General features: G+C 45.9%; 2 long non-coding RNA genes across 2 annotated transcripts in view; one reads left to right on the top strand and one right to left on the bottom strand.

The window, feature by feature from the left end:
• The window catches only part of LOC123001739 (uncharacterized), a 44,045-nt gene extending 34,035 nt beyond the window's left edge, over nt 1-10,010 (top strand). The window contains exons 3-5 of the long non-coding RNA XR_006410975.3: nt 6,822-6,939; nt 7,902-8,026; nt 9,631-10,010. This is a non-coding gene — a long non-coding RNA (uncharacterized LOC123001739). The remainder of the gene's footprint in view (nt 1-6,821; nt 6,940-7,901; nt 8,027-9,630) is intronic.
• LOC123001738 (uncharacterized) lies at nt 1,829-6,259 on the bottom strand. The gene is made up of 4 exons (XR_006410974.2): nt 6,074-6,259; nt 5,642-5,756; nt 3,388-3,505; nt 1,829-2,041 (listed from the first exon to the last, which is right to left on the bottom strand). It is a non-coding gene; the product is annotated as an uncharacterized LOC123001738 (long non-coding RNA).
• Nucleotides 10,011-15,564: the final 5,554 nt, after the last annotated feature.

The raw sequence follows: 15,564 nt of genomic DNA, 5'->3' as shown, positions 1-15,564 counted from the left end.
TCTAAAGTAAGACAAAACTTTGTCTTAAGCCTCCAGCTTCATAAGGACCATGGGAAACATAACTAGACTCCTTAGGAAGCCAACCAGGATAACTCTGGAGACTCCCCAAACCTGAAGTCCGCTCCACACCCCCACTTCCAGCAGTCTGGTAGTCATTCATGGTTCCAAAATTTCTGGTTCTCCTCCTTTAGAGCTCACGGTACCATTGCATTTCCCTCCGTCTTGAAGTTAAGAGCAGCCATGCGACTTGCTTTGACCAATAAGATGTGAATCGAAGTAACCTGTGTCACTTCTGAGAAAAAGCCTTGATGAGCAAGTACATGGTTTTCTGTCAGTGACTGGCCATGTTCCACACAGTAGGGCTCTATTAGCCTGAGTTCCATGATAAGGGTGATTTGGAATAGAGCCCCCGACACTGACCCAAGATAAACGATTAAGTAAACATGAAAAACCTTTGTTGTTTTAAGCCACTGACTTTGAGAGTGTTTATTACCTCAGCAGAACCTAGCCTTTCCTGACAGAGACAGTGGACATCTCCCAGACCTGGCATGACGTTTTGTGGCCCTGAGGCAGGCTATCTAGTCTGCGTTGGGACTGGGGGTCCCAGGTGACCTGCAACACTAAATGAACGAAGGTGATACTGGACTTAGTCCAGCTGGGATTCCCAGAGGCAACAGTCCTTTCCAGTTGAGTAATTCCCCCTTTGCTTCAAAGGGGCCACCTCCCTGTGCCATCAGTCTTTGAAATAGTAAAACCCAAGGGCAGACCTACTTAGCAAAAGTAGGTCCATACCTGGTGAAAAGAAAGGGACCACCCCTGAGAATCAGGATTAAGACTGTCTGTAACAAAACAGACCTGAGGAAGGTGGGCAAGCTGGCGTGCCCCGCTGAGCGTCTGTAATCTTGAAATCTGGGCTTCCCGCTTCCCTCTGCATTTAGAAGCAGTGGCTGAAGCCACTTCTGAGATGTATTTCGACAGAAAAAAAAATGGTGCGGACATCACCAGACATTAAGAAAATGCAACATAAAATAGCACAATGATCATTTTCTTCTGTTATTAATTTGGCGAGATATTTTAAAGGCCCTGTGCTGGCAAGAGTGATGTCAATTGCTACAGTCTTTCTGCAGATTGATAAGGTAGCAGATATCAAAAGCTTTAAAAATAATAAAATAATAATAATAAAAGAAAAAGCCTTAAAAACATGTATGCTCATTAATCCCTTCTTGCGTGGTAATAGAATTTTTAGCTGAGCTACTCAGAATCAAGATGATATTCCCAGCTTCCCCTGCAACTGAGAATGAGCATATGAGTAAGTTCTGGCTAATGGGATGACAGCAGGAGGGATGTGGTGACCTCCACGTTGAGCTATGAAAGGCCAGAAGCGAGGTCTCTTGTTTCCCCCCCTTTTCTTTGTCCTGCTGTCTGGAATCCAGATCGCTTGGACAAGAGCATCATCTAGGGATTCCAAAGTCGCAAGGTAGAAAGAGCCTGGGTCCTCGATATCATGGAGAAAAAAACCCACCATCCCAGCTCTGACATTATCCCAGATACAAATACACATACATCAATTAAGTCCCAGCATGTCACACGTGTGGCCAAAAATATCCTAACTAATGCAGCAGAATCCCTACTTTTGGAGATTTATCCTAAGTCAATAATTGAGGATACGTGTAAAGATTTAAGCAACAGTGAAATTTATCACAGACCTTATGTGAAAGTTGCAAATAAGCTACTAGTGGCTTGGTTAAAGAAATGATACTTTATTTATAATAATTTATTATAGTTTACAATGGAATACTAGGATGCCATTCAAAATTATTACGTATAAGAATATTTATTGATGTAGAAAAACATCTATTTTTTTTTTTTTACCTGCACAGGTAGGATGAGGAAATGATTGCCCGTGTAAATAATCTCAGCTTTTCCCTCTCTCCACCTGCAAAGAATTCTAACTGAGCCCCGCAGGTTTCTCTCTCTCTCTCCTTCTTGGTGGAAGGACGTGTCTTGCCAGATGAGCTTTCTCAGGCTTCTGTCTTGAGAACTGAGAGGAAAGAAAAAGGGGGAGAAAGATATGAGGCACGTTGGTTAGGGCTAGGAGGATATTTTCCGAAGGGTTTTGAGAAAGGAGAGGTGAGCTGTTGCATGTGGGACAGTGGGTGGGAGAAGAAAAAGAGGATTTTGAAAAGTATGTCTGTGGACCATATGCCTCTTCAAGGTATTTGCGCTGAAATTATTTCAAGCTGCTATGAAATGCAGGCATTGAACCCTGGGATCTCTCTATCATGGGCATAGAAATGGGTCCTGAAGATATATACCAAACGCCCAGGGTTTTAAATTTTTGGCTTTTGTTTTTTAACCAGCTTTTCCTCTGGGTGAGTAAAATCCACCTTCTGCTTTTCAGTTTTCTGCTAGTACTTCTCCATTTGTAATTAAAAACAAATGCTTAGATTTACTTTTTTTAAGTGGTTGCTGAGCCTTGCTCATAGAAGCGGAAACACAAATTCATCCTGTCCTTTTTCTTTAGCACAGGGAGAGGTGAGGGGAGAGGAGGAGGTAAGTTCCCACCTTCCCTGTCTCCATCTCTCAGCAACACACACTCCTATCTGCTGGAATTGACCACATGCCTTCCCCCGCAGGCCCTGGGCTGGTTAGAGTCGGGTTGGGGGGGCATGTCCACAGTTCCCTAACCACCCGGTGGTGGAGAGGATGAGGGAGCTTGGTAGGAGTCCACTGCTTTGTTTCTGGGATGATGGGACCATGAACACTGTCCCGGGTATCTACGTAGACCCTCTCGCTACCTCACCAAATCCTCCCCCTACCCAACAGACTTTCTGCTCCAATTCCTGGTTTTTATTTTTGGCAGGACTCAAACTCAGCCTGTTGGAAATCTGGTCACCATGACTCTTTCTAGAAAAGGAATAAACTCAGCCTCTGGAATTCTTGATCTATAGCCGTGACACATATCTGATGGCTTGAAAATGATGGCTTCACAGAACATTCTGGTGCCCCTTTGCCCAACTTCAGGGAATACCTATGAGAGGCAATGGGGGAGGTCCCAGGTTCTGGTCATCTCAACGGAGAAAGGAAAGAGAGAATGGTGTTTTGTTAGTCCACGTCAGTGAGAGTTGATTAAATCCCATGCTTGACTATTTTTAGCTACCCATGTCCCCAGTGAGACATTCTGAAGTCTTCTGGGCAGCTAGAAAGATAGAATATAAAGACTATGGCAGGAACACTTGTGCACTGTTGGTGGGAATGCAAATTGGTACAGCCACTGTGGAAAACAGTATGGAAGTTCCCCCAAAAATTAAAAATAGAAATATTATATGCACTACTGGGTATTTACCCAAAGAAAACAAAAACACTAATTCAAAAAGATATACGCACCCCTATGTTTATTGCTGCATTATTTGCATTTGCCAAGGTATGGAAGCAGCCCAGGTGTCCATCGATAGATGAATGGATAAAGACGTGATACATACATATCACACGTGTACAATGGAATCTAAAAAAGCCACAGAAAAGAACAAGATCTTGTCATTCATGACAACATGGATGGACCTAGAGGGTATTACGCTAAGTGAAATAAGTCAGGCAGAGAAAGACAAATGCCTTATGATTGCTCTTACATGTGAGATATAAAACACAAATGAGTAAGCAAATAGCAGAATTAGACCCATAAATACAGAGAACAAACTGACAGTTGCCAGAGGGGACCTAGGTGGGGACTGGGCGACATGGGTGAAGGGGACTGGGAGTTGCAGACTTCCAGTGATGGGATGAGTAAGTCACAGAAACGGAAGGCAGAGCACAGAGAATAGAACCAATATTGTAACAGCATCGCATGGTGACAGATGCTAGCTACCCTCGTCGTGAGCGTAGCCTGACACATAGAGTTGTTGAATCACTATGTTGTGCACCTGAAACGAATGCTACATTGTGTGTCAACTGTACTCAGATTAAAAATTTAAAAAGAGGGTGGCAACCAAGGTTATTCCATCTATAGAGGATCTCCTTTAACTGGCTGCATTTTTTAGAGACTTCCTACCAAGGCTTCATTCCATGAAGGGTGTCCCAGAGATTGACCCAGAGCTTACTCTATGGGTGCAATTGTAGTTCTGGGGGAGATGGAAGGATGAACGAGAGAATCCGTAATTACCGTGGAAGGAATATTCCAGCAGGTCATATGGAAAGTATTAGTCAGCGGTGGGCCACGAACCTGCCCAGGCATCCGGGTGACATGTGGTCTGGGTCCTGAGTCACCGACTGCCAGCTCTGCTCATGCACTTAAGTGTCAGGGCGCAGGGGCTGGGGAGAGGACCCACAGACCCTAACAGCACGGTTTTATTATTTTTTTCTATGAGATTAACATTTATTTATTTATTTATTTATTTATTTATTTTTTAATTATATTATGTTAGTCACCATGCAGTACATCCCCGGTTTCCTATGTAATGTTCAATGATTCATCAGTTGCGTATAACACCCAGTGCACCATGCAATACGTGCCCTCCTTACTACCCATCACCAGCCTATCCCATTGCCTCACCCCCCTCCCCTCTGAAGCCCTCAGTTTGTTTCTCAGAGTCCATAGTCTCCCATGCTTCATTCCCCCTTCTGATTACCCCCCCTTTCTTTATCCCTTTCTTCTCCTACCGATCTTCCTAGTTCTTATGTTCCATAGATGAGAGAAATCATGTGATAATTGTCTTTCTCTGCTTGACTTATTTCCCTTAGCATTATCTCCTCCAGTGCCGTCCATGTTGCAGCAAATGTTGAGAACTCGTTCTTTCTGATAGCTGAGTAATATTCCATTGTATATATGGACCACATCTTCTTAATCCAGTCTTCTGTTGAAGGGCACCTCGGTTCCTTCCACGCTTTGGCTGTTGTGGACAATGTAACAGCACAGTTTTAATGAGGATCTGTAGGAGTCTCTCTGGGTTTGCAGTCATTCCACAGGGCTGGAAAATTCTCCAGACGGAGAAAGCCCCTGTCTTGATGACCCCTTGAAGACGGGTCCCTGTTATGACAACACGTGCCATGTCACTTAAAAAACAGAACAGAATGCCCTTGAAGATCCATGGGTAATAAAAGTCCAGGTTGTTTCTTGGCCCTGCACATGAATGGGTAATGCGAGCAGAATGCTTTTTTAAGCAGGACTGTCTGTATTATTTGCAGGAATCAGTGCAAAATAAAAATGAGGCCCCTTGTTGAAAAATCATTAAGAATTTCAGGACAGAAACAGATTCAATCAAACACGGAGTCCTTCTAAGCACGAGGCCACTCTCTAAGTGGTACGGCCATGAAGCCTGCTCTGTTTTAAAAATTCCCAAGAGAGTCTTCGAGATTGGCTGAAGACGGAGAGGGCCAAAGCGGGTTGAGCTGTAACAATAATTGCTGAGGTCGTTCTCTCTCCTGCTTCCATCTCTATGGGTTTACTAGGTATTTCCTCATGGACCGTAACATTTGCCCAAAGGCAAATTCGCCCCCCAGCTACCAATTCATTTCCCTCATTTTCTTCACAGCCGAACTTCTCAGAAGACCAGACTATAGTTACTATTTCTACTTTTATTCCGATTAGACAGTTGGTGATGGTTAAAAACCAAATTTTATCCTCCACCAATCTACCAAATCTTACCAGTAGGGCTTGCGTGTGTGAGGTAGGGGTGCTTCTCACCACAAGTGACAGATAACCTGGCATTCAGCGTAGAGACCAACAGGAGTGTATTAATTTTTCTTACATTCCAGGAGGTCTGGAGATAGACAGTTGCAGATGTTGGTTTAACAGACCGACCACGTCAAGATCAACATCGCGCTTTCGCCACACGCTTGTAAGGATTCCCTCACTCCCGCCCTGCTCAGCTAGACCCAAGGCTGGAAGCAGAGAGAAGGAGTAACGCCAGCCATATCCTCAGTCCAGATGTAGACCAAACCGCCCGAAAACTAAGTGGCCTCAAAACAACCATTTTGTTATGCTCACAGATTCCGTGGCCTGGGAGTTTGTACGGAGCACGGTGGGGAGAGGTCGTCCTACTCCACCATGTCTGGGGGCTCAGCTGGGAAGACTTACAGTCTCGATTCAATCATGGGGCTGCAATCGCTGAGACATGTCCTCGCTCCCCAGCTTCGTAGTGGGTGCTGTTGGCTGGAACCTCCACCGTGCCGTCATCCGGCACATCTAGACCCAGTCTCCCCACGGGGTCTCCTGGCATAGGCTGGTTTGGGCTTCCACACAGCACGGCCACTGGCTTCCAGAAGCAAGTACACCAAAGGAAGAGGTGGACACGCCTGGCATTTTTATGAGCTAGCCTCACACGTCACAGTGTCACCTTCACTGCACTCTGTTGGCTCTGTCTAAAAAGCACCTCACTCCGGGATCAAGGGAAGAGGACACGGACTCTACTTCTTCCTGGGAGGAGTTCTACAATCACATCATTAGAAGAGCACCGCCGGTGGGAGATACTTTTGTGGCCATCACTGAAAAATACAATCGACCCCAAACCCTTTTATTAAGAAAGCGCCACTTTCCCAGAAACCAGCAAAGTGACACTTTTATCTCATTGAACCCATCTATGTCACGTGGGCTCTTAGTTGGTGGGGAGGGTGAGAAAGGGAGCATTTGACTTTCAAGTCTACTTAGTGGAAGCTGGTGTGGGGGAGGGGAAGGGATGATTGTTAGGTAGGCATCAGCCAAGTCTGTCACACTCACGCCCACGCCAGCTTCAACCACTCCCTCCTCTCTGCTCTTTGTTCTTCACACAGGCTTCTAGATTGCACCTATAAAATTTTTACTGCATTTATTTATTTGTTTCTTTCAGCTATATTCCAAGCCCTTTATATGCAGACTGTGAATTATTCGTCTTAGCGTCTCCAAGGTCTATTGCTCTGCCTGGCACAGAGGAACATTTAATACAACTCTTCCTGAAGAAATGACAGGTGAGGTTCTAGAATTTCCTGAACAGAGTAACTTCCGGACAGATGGTTTGGGTCGAAGATTACGAGTAGTTTTAATGGAAAGACAGAAAGAAGTCCATCTCCTGTACCCATGATAGCTAAGTAGCCTGGTGGCTTACAGATCACAAAGGAAGGACCCAAAGGTCTAGAAGATACTTTTGAATAATAATACTCCTCCCTTGTTTTATATAAAGTGGTTTTACCAACATCATCCTATTTGTTTCTCATAACCACTTTGAAAATTCAGAAGGGCAGATATTCCCATTTTGTAAAAGTATCTCAGATTTAGGCTAAGTGACTTGTTCAGGCTAATATGTGGAGGAAAGCATGGTAATCTCTTTTTAAATTAACCACACATACAGTTTAAGTCTGGAAGGCTGTGTGATGCAATCAAAGCACTTACTGCCTACTTAGAGTTGGCTCTAATTGCGGTGCAGTTTCTGAAAATAACCACGAAGTTTAAAATTACAAGTTTACATACACACATCGAATATATATATATGTGTATATATATATATACACATATATATAGGCATTAGGATACACACACACACACATACGCACATAGAAATATATATAAAACCAAGTACCATTTACCTTGAAGTTATTTGACAGGGTTATGTAAAACGATATTCTAGAAAAATAGCTATGATTTTCCTTAAACATAATTTTCTCTCAAAAGTTAGGGTAGAGTGATGCCTGTTTGCAAATTTGGTTTCATCCAATTCTTGAATGTCTGGCTTCTAGCCTTGGCAGTGGTGGAGACCTGTAAGAACAATAGTGTCTCTCAGGAAGAAGGAGTGGGACAGAGCTGTGAAGGGTATTAACTCAGCACCACGTCCTCGTCTCTGCCAAGGGGCTAGGAAGCGTCCTCCCGAGCAGAGCCGAGGAAAGGAACAAAAGCTACCCAGGGTCATCCTAAAAATGTTCGTGCATTTCCCTAGGAGATAATCCCCACTCTGTGTAAGTTCAAACAAGGGATCTGGAAGTGGAGGCACGAGAATGATGGTTACCAGAAGGATGCCTCGGGGTTAATCATGGAGGAAGTAAGCGAGGTACCTAGGACCAGGTGAGTCAGTATTCCGTAGGCTCTGTTTGAAGAACAAGGGCTTAAAAATCTATACGTAGAGTCATTACTATTCCAAACAAATCACTTGGATCTTTACCATCGCAATCCAATCATTCAGAGTGAACGTCATGATGGCTCTCCACATTTCTTTTTTTTTTTTTTTTTTTTAAATGATTTTTTATTATATTATGTTAGTCACCATACAGTACATCCCCGGTTTCCGATGTAAGGCTCGATGATTCATTAGTTGTCTCCACATTTCTTTTACAGTATTTATCGTGGTGCTCCTGTGCGAGAGTATCCGTATATCAACCCTCACAGTTCCAGGACTGGGGGCTGCAGGGCTCGTGGTGGACGGGGACGTGTCTTATTTATCTTTGCGTCTAGCAGAGGCTCCGCACATGGCTTCGTACTTAGTAGCTCAGTAAATGTTGTTTGAATTGAATAGTTCTGTGTGGAGGCTACTAAGGCAGATAATAGAGAGCAGGTCCTTGACTTAATTAGGTTCAATCAATATATCATAAAATTCCTGGGGAAATTCAATTACAGGTCCAGGCTCTGAAGGTAAGAGCAGTGTCTAAAATGGCCAGGAGTATTATCTATCTCTTTTGGCATTCAGAAGAACTTGACCCCCATATACCAGTGCCTGCGGGAAGTCAAACAAGGATCTGGCTGGCAATTTAAGGGGCAGCCTTAAAATGCTTGAAATGCATTTTCAAGAATGCTCCATGCTTTTGGCTGCTTTTTAGGAGTAGCAATCTCCAACAAAAAAAGGATATTCCCTGTAGACCAGATCCTGGGTATGGCATAAAATATAATTACCAGTACCCAGAAGTCAGGCACGTCACATGCAGAATATCTTTATGCCCCTGACGGATGCTTATTATAATGTTGCATGACAACCATGATAAGGGTGAGTGACCCTTGAACCAGCTGGCAAATACAAAATCACTTTGCGTTCTCAGAAAGCCCTGGGTGGATGACAATGGCTCAGACTCCTGTCTTCTTCCTTATTTGAGCGTGACGACCCCGGGCACCTGAATGTTAGGTCGAAGTTTAAGAGTGTGCTTCACTAGAACTCAGGTTCGCTACCAGCTCCTAATCTTGCGGCATCTGGCTGATGGCAGATCAGACAGCCACCCCCTTCTGTTGGGGTCTTCACCATGGCATCAACTCTTACCCCTGAAAGTGGCCTGCATACTCCAAGCTTGTTACCCCAGCCTGAACCTCTGATCTGAGCTCAATTCCATTCAGTAATTCATTCCAAGTTGATTCACTGAGCATCTCCTAGGTGCCAGATAGTCTCTTTGGTGCTGGAGATAGAATAAGACGTGATTTCTTCCCTTAAGGAGCTTGCAGACTCCTAGGGAGACAGAAAAGCCCATATTCATGATATAGGGTTATCAGGGCTACAAAAAAAGCATAGCCGGAGGGGCACCTGGGTGGCTCAGTTAAGCACCTGACTGCTTGGTTTTGGCTCAGGTCATGATCTCAGGGTGGTGAGGTTGAGCTCCATGGCGGGCTCCATGCTGGGCGTGGAGCCTGCTTACGGTTCTCTCTCTCCCTCTCCCTCTGCCTGTACCTCCTCTTTCTCTTACAAAAAGCAAACGAACAAAACGAAGTAAAACAAAAACCCATAGCCGGAGGATTCTAGAAGCACCGGAGTTGAGGATGGGACTTTCCATAAGAGACGACCTCCCAAGTGGTCATTTCCACCTGCCTAAGACTCAACGTTTTAAATAAAGAATTCATAACTTTCTCCAAAACTTTCATCGCAGGCTGCCTGGGTGGCTCAGTTGGTTGAGTGACCAACTCTTGATTTTGGCTCAGGTCATGATCTCAGGGGTCATGACACTGAGGCCCACATCCGGCTCCGTGCTCAGCAGGAAGTCTGCTGGAGATTCTCTCCCTCTACCTCTGCTCCGCACCCCCCCCCACTCACATTCTCTCTCTCTCCCTTTCTCTCTCAAATAAATAAATAAAATATTTTAAAAAACCCTTTCATTGTTTCCTAATTTTTTTGCACTTTGGTACATAGTGCTACTATTTATTTCCCCTCGTGATTTAAGTTTAAAACCGGTGTTTGTATTCTTTCCCCCCACACCCTCCCCAAGAGCCATCAGCTGTTAGGTATTGCCAGTCCTTCCTGCATTTCAGGTCCCCAGAGCCCTAGGTACGGTAATGACCGGAGCCTTTGTTTTTTGCCTCTCCATCTCACAATCCCAAACACCTGGTGTTGTCAAAGTTAAAAACCCAAACAAGCTAACTAGCTTCAGCCACCCACTCGTCCACACCCCACCACCTCGCTTGCGGCTTACGGACCTAGCCCAGCAGCTAGCCCGGGCTTGCCGAGATGGTCACCCTGGATATGTGCCTGGCAACTGGCTGGCTTGATCATGTGGCTTGAAGGTGAAGGGGGCAGGAGGGAGAAAACGCCTCCGCAAACCGGGGAACCGGTATGCAGTCCATGTGCGTGCGTCCCACATAAAGAAGCAGGAGGGGACAGGAGGTACCTAGCAATTCCCGGGAAAGCCAGCCCGGAAGCAGCAATGACCCCAGGGACAAGACGCCCAGGTAAAGAGCAACGTAATTGTATTCATTTGCTGTGGCTGTTGTAGCAAATTACCATAAACCTGTTAGCTTACAGCAACAGAAATTTATTCCGTCACAGTTCCGGAGACCCAGAAATCCGAAATCAGTGTCAACAGGGCCGCCCGCTGTCCGGAGGCTGGAGGGGAGAATCCGGTCTTCCCTCTCCCAGCTTCCAGCGGCTTCTACTCCTTGGCTTGGAGCTGCCCCGCTCCCATCTCTGGCTCCGCGGTCCCACTGCCTTCGCCTTTTCTGTGTGTTTTCACCCTCTGCTTCTCTCTCATAAAGAAACATGTGGTTGCATTTAGGACCCATCCGGATAATCCAGGATTATCCCTCCATGTCAAGATCCTTAATTTAGTCACATCTGCAAAGACCTTTTTTGCCACATACAGTAATGGCCACAGTTTCCAGAGATTAGAGTGTGGATAACTTTATTTTATTTTATTTTATTTTATTTTATTGTGGTGTAGGGGAAGGCATTATTCAGCCTACTGCAGTGATAAAGTAAATTCGAAATCATGATCCCGGTATATACATCTGACCTCATGGTTATTTTAGGGCCAGAGCTGGGTTCTGGCAATGCGGATGAAGCACAGGGTATTTCTTTCCAGGGAAACAGCATGAGCAAAGGCCCCGGGGCAGCTGTGAGGATGTAGGGAAGAGAACAGGGACTAGGCCAACTGTACCAGAAATGTCATGTGTATTTTGTCAGAGTGCGTGCTCAGACTGACTATATAATTAAAGAGGGATGAAATAACATAGGAGTGGGTGCAGTCGGGGGCTGCTTCCGATAGAGGGAGAACGTTGTTGCTTCCTGCACGGGAAATGGCGTCTTGGAAGCCTTGTTGTAGGAGGACCCGTCTGCTCTCTCCTTGTAGAGGCCACTCCCTTCCTAACTGAGAAGCTGTATGCAGTAGCTTAAATTAATGGTCCATGTGCCCAAATGCCATCTCTGGACACCACCTCAGACATTCCTCTCCATATGTTACTAACACGTGGAACCTTAGACAAAACTGTGAATAAAAGCTAATCTCTACCACAGCCCACCTGGTCCTTTATGATTTGGCCTCTGGATGCCTCTTCAACACCAATTCCTATTTTTCTCATGCCCCACTGGCCCCGTTTCAGTTCTCTGAAGATGTCTAACTCATTCCTGCAAAAGGATTTTCGAATGTGCTGGGTTTTGTTTTTTTTTTTTCTCCTTCCAAATGGTCTTCCCACCCTGTGCAGGACTGGCCCTATCTCATCCTTCTAATCCTACCCTCAATGCCATTGTTTCCAGAAGATCCACTCCGGCCATCCTATTTGAAGTAGGTTCTCCATCACTGGCCCAGTCAGCTTCCTCGCAGCTCTCATCCCCATTTGTAATGGCGTGTATTTATTCTCGTACGTGGTTCATGTCCGCCTCCTACTCTTCATGAGGGAAAACCATTGCTGTGCCATCATGCACTCGGCAGTGTTTACTGAGCACTTGCAATGTGTCGGGGGCTGTCGCAGATGCTGGGAGACAGCAGGGAACAAAAAGGCGCCATCCCTGTTGGCAGAGGGCTCCCCTTCCTGGGGGCAGGCAATAAACGTGTGAATCTACAACATACCAGGTGGTGATGAGCGCCAGGAAACAAAATCCAGCAGGATAAGGGGATACAAAGGCCTGGGGCAGAGTGCTGCTTTTTTTTTTTAATTTATTTTTTTTTTTTAGATTTTGTTTATTTATTTATTAGAGAGCATGAGCAGGGGGAAGGGCAGAAGGGGAAGGAGAGGAAGAGAGAATCTCAAGCAGACTCCATGCGAGCCTGGACACCCATGAGGGGCTCAGTCTCATGCCCCTGAGATCATGACCTGAGCAGAAACCAAACATCGGATGCTTAACCGACTGAGCCACCCAGGTGCCCCCAGAGTACGGCTTTGACATCTGAGCAGAGAGAAACCTGAAGGGAATAAGGGAGCAAGCCATGCAGATATCTGGGAGACGCGTTTTCTGCAGAGACAAGAGCAAATTCAAAGCCTCTGAAACAGGAGCAGTTTGGCCCATGTGCTCAAGGAAAGCAAGGAGGCCAGAGTGGCTGCACTGAGACCCCAAGGGAGAGCATGGTGGCCTGGGAGATGTAGCAGATACTTTGGATTTCGCTTGGAGAGACACGGAAGTTGTTGCAGGTTTCTGAGCAGTGGGATGATAGGCTACAGCTTACATTTTTCAACAGTTGCTCTGGCTTTTGACCTGAGAATAGACTGTAGGGGAAGGCAAGAATAGCAGCAGGGAGACCCATCAGGAATCTATCGCAAAAATCCCCCATACGCGATGGCAACGGCTTGACCCAAGGGAGTAGAGGTTGGGATGCAGAGAGCGGTCAGAATGTGGATATTTTGAAGGAGAGCTGATAGGACTTGCTGACAGATTAAAAGTGGGATGTGAGAGGAAGAGGAATCAAGGATGATTCAATTTTTTTTTTTAACCGGAAGGATGCATTCTAAGTAGTCCAAGTTGGAGCAGATTTTGGAGGAGAAACCAGAACTTAGCTCTGGATATGTGACATCTGAGACGCCTGGGAGACAGCCAAGTGGAAATGTTGGAGAGAGAGGGATGGGTTTATGAGTCTGGGGTGCAAGCGAGAGGTTGGGACCAGGCCAGGTCAAGAAGATGAGGTGTTCTCCGCACACGGATTGTACTTATAGCCCTTGGAACAGAGCAGTAACCTGGGGACTTTGCGACAGTTAAACAGATGAGGTGTGAAAGGGGATGCCCATATTCAAAGATCAGGGCCAGTAGGAGCTAGTGAAGAGGATGAAGGACCTGACGGTAAAATGGGAAGAAATAATCTAGAGTCATGTCTCAGGCCCACGTGAAGCAAGCTTTTCAAGAAGGAAGGAGCCATGGGCTCATCCAATGTGGCAGACAGAGTCACTCATCAGTTTTGTTAGCTCTTCTCGCCAATGCTGGGGATATAGTCAGTGTCACATAAATGTGCGTTGAATGAATAAAGAGATGAGCTGAAGCTGGTGTCCTTATTAATCTAACGAAGGACGAACTTTCTAGTTTCAGAGGTGGAGGCAAAATGGGTTTTTTGATCTAGAAGAGAGGGTCTTCACACAGAGTTCTGAGCTAAGACAGAGAAGCACAAGATGCTTCAGGGAGACCCTATCCCTCCCTAGCACCAGCTGGGGAAAATACAGGGAGTTAAGAGTTTCTGCTTCTCAGGGATGGTGCCTGGGTGGTTCCATTGGTTAAGCATCTGCCTTCGGCTCAGGTCATGATCCCAGGGTCCTGGGATGGAGCCCCATGTCGGGCTCCCTGCTCAACGGGGAGTCTGCTTCTCCCTCTCCCTCTCTGCCCTGCTCATGCTCTCTCTCTCTTTCAAATCAATAAATATAGTCCTAATAAAAAAGAGTCCATTTCTCAACACAGGGAGGAACCGTAATGTGGTGATGGGGGGAAGGACTAGGAGAGCTTCTCAACTAAGTGAGGGTAAGTGTCTGACGAGAAAAGAGACAGCACTTCCCTGATGAATCCAACAAGGGGAAAGGGAATGTTCAGTGATCTTCGCCTAGAGCCATCACCCTCCCTCTTGCCACAGAAGCTGACCCCTTTGTGACCAGCCAATTGACAAATCATAGTGCGGGTGGCCAGACCCTCAGGAGCTGGGGCCCCTCGAACAAAACTGACTCATCAATTTGCCTAAAACAATGCTGTCCCATACAAATATCATGTGAGCCATGTATGGAATCTAAAATGCTTAGCAGTCCCATCAAAAAGTTTTTTTTTAAAAAGTGGAATTAGTGTTAATAATATATCTTATTTAAGCCAACATATCCCAAGTATGATCATTCCAATAGGTAATCAACGTACAAAGTATCAAAGAGACATTTTACATTCTTTTTTTTTTTTTAAAGATTTTATTTATTTATTTGACAGAGAGACAGCCAGCGAGAGAGGGAACACAAGCAGGGGGAGTGGGAGAGGAAGAAGCAGGCTGCCAGCGGAGGAGCCTGATGTGGGGCTCGATCCCAGAACACCGGGATCACGCCCTGAGCCGAAGGCAGACGCTTAACGACTGCACCACCCAGGCACCCCAGACATTTTGCATTCTTTTCCCCTTTTGTCACGAGTCCTTCAAACCTGGTGTGTATTGTACACCGACAGCACATCTCAATTCAAACCCGCCACATCTCGAGGGCTCGGGAGCCATGTGTCGCTAGGGGTTCCCATATATTGCCCACTACTGGTCAACCACATGGGAAGCCAGCCACACACATGTATTTCCAATGCACTACTGGTGCTGAAAGCCGAAGTGGCCTTAGCAGCTCTATGTCCATGGCTCACAGGTATTAGCTTCTTCAGGGGAGGCTGGAGACCAAAGGGAGAAGATCCTGGCAGTTGGGGCCCCAGGGAGGGGAAATTGTGCACGCACTGTCCCTCTCCCTACCTTTCTAAGACCATCTTTCCCATATCTAGATGCCTGTAGTAAACTAGCTCCTGTGAAACACCAGTGTCAGCAGAAAGAAGACAACAAACACTGTGTGAGCTTCTACCTTTTCCTGATTCTTTCCCAAGGCTTCATAGTCCTAAAAATGCTCCCTCTCCTTCCCTCGCGCTGGTTGCCTTGTGTCTGGGGAAGGTCAGGACCCACATGAGTCCTCTGGGGGAGTAGCAGGCTCTCAGCAGATGGAAGCCTGGACGCATGAATTAGGAGTGAGTGACCCAGTGTGTTCCATGTCCTCCAACGCTTACATTTAAACAGTTATGCTTGGGGAGAAGGATATTTCATTCAAAGAAATGAATTTATAATGGTGGAATTTTAGGTACCATGGATCCTCAATCTAAGGAGAGGAGATATTTTTAGGATGACAGTGTCCACTGGTGTCAGTGTAATGAGCCACTCGGTTGTCTAATCCCATGTTTTCTGCAAGGGGTGTATTTGGACCCTGCCTGTAGGCTCAGTGTTCTTTGA

The sequence above is a fragment of the Ursus arctos genome, unplaced genomic scaffold (genome assembly GCF_023065955.2).
Source record: "Ursus arctos isolate Adak ecotype North America unplaced genomic scaffold, UrsArc2.0 scaffold_31, whole genome shotgun sequence".
Lineage (NCBI taxonomy): Eukaryota > Metazoa > Chordata > Mammalia > Carnivora > Ursidae > Ursus > Ursus arctos.
The sequence above is the reverse complement of the archived record's forward strand: the minus strand, read 5'-3'. Positions and strand labels throughout refer to the sequence as shown.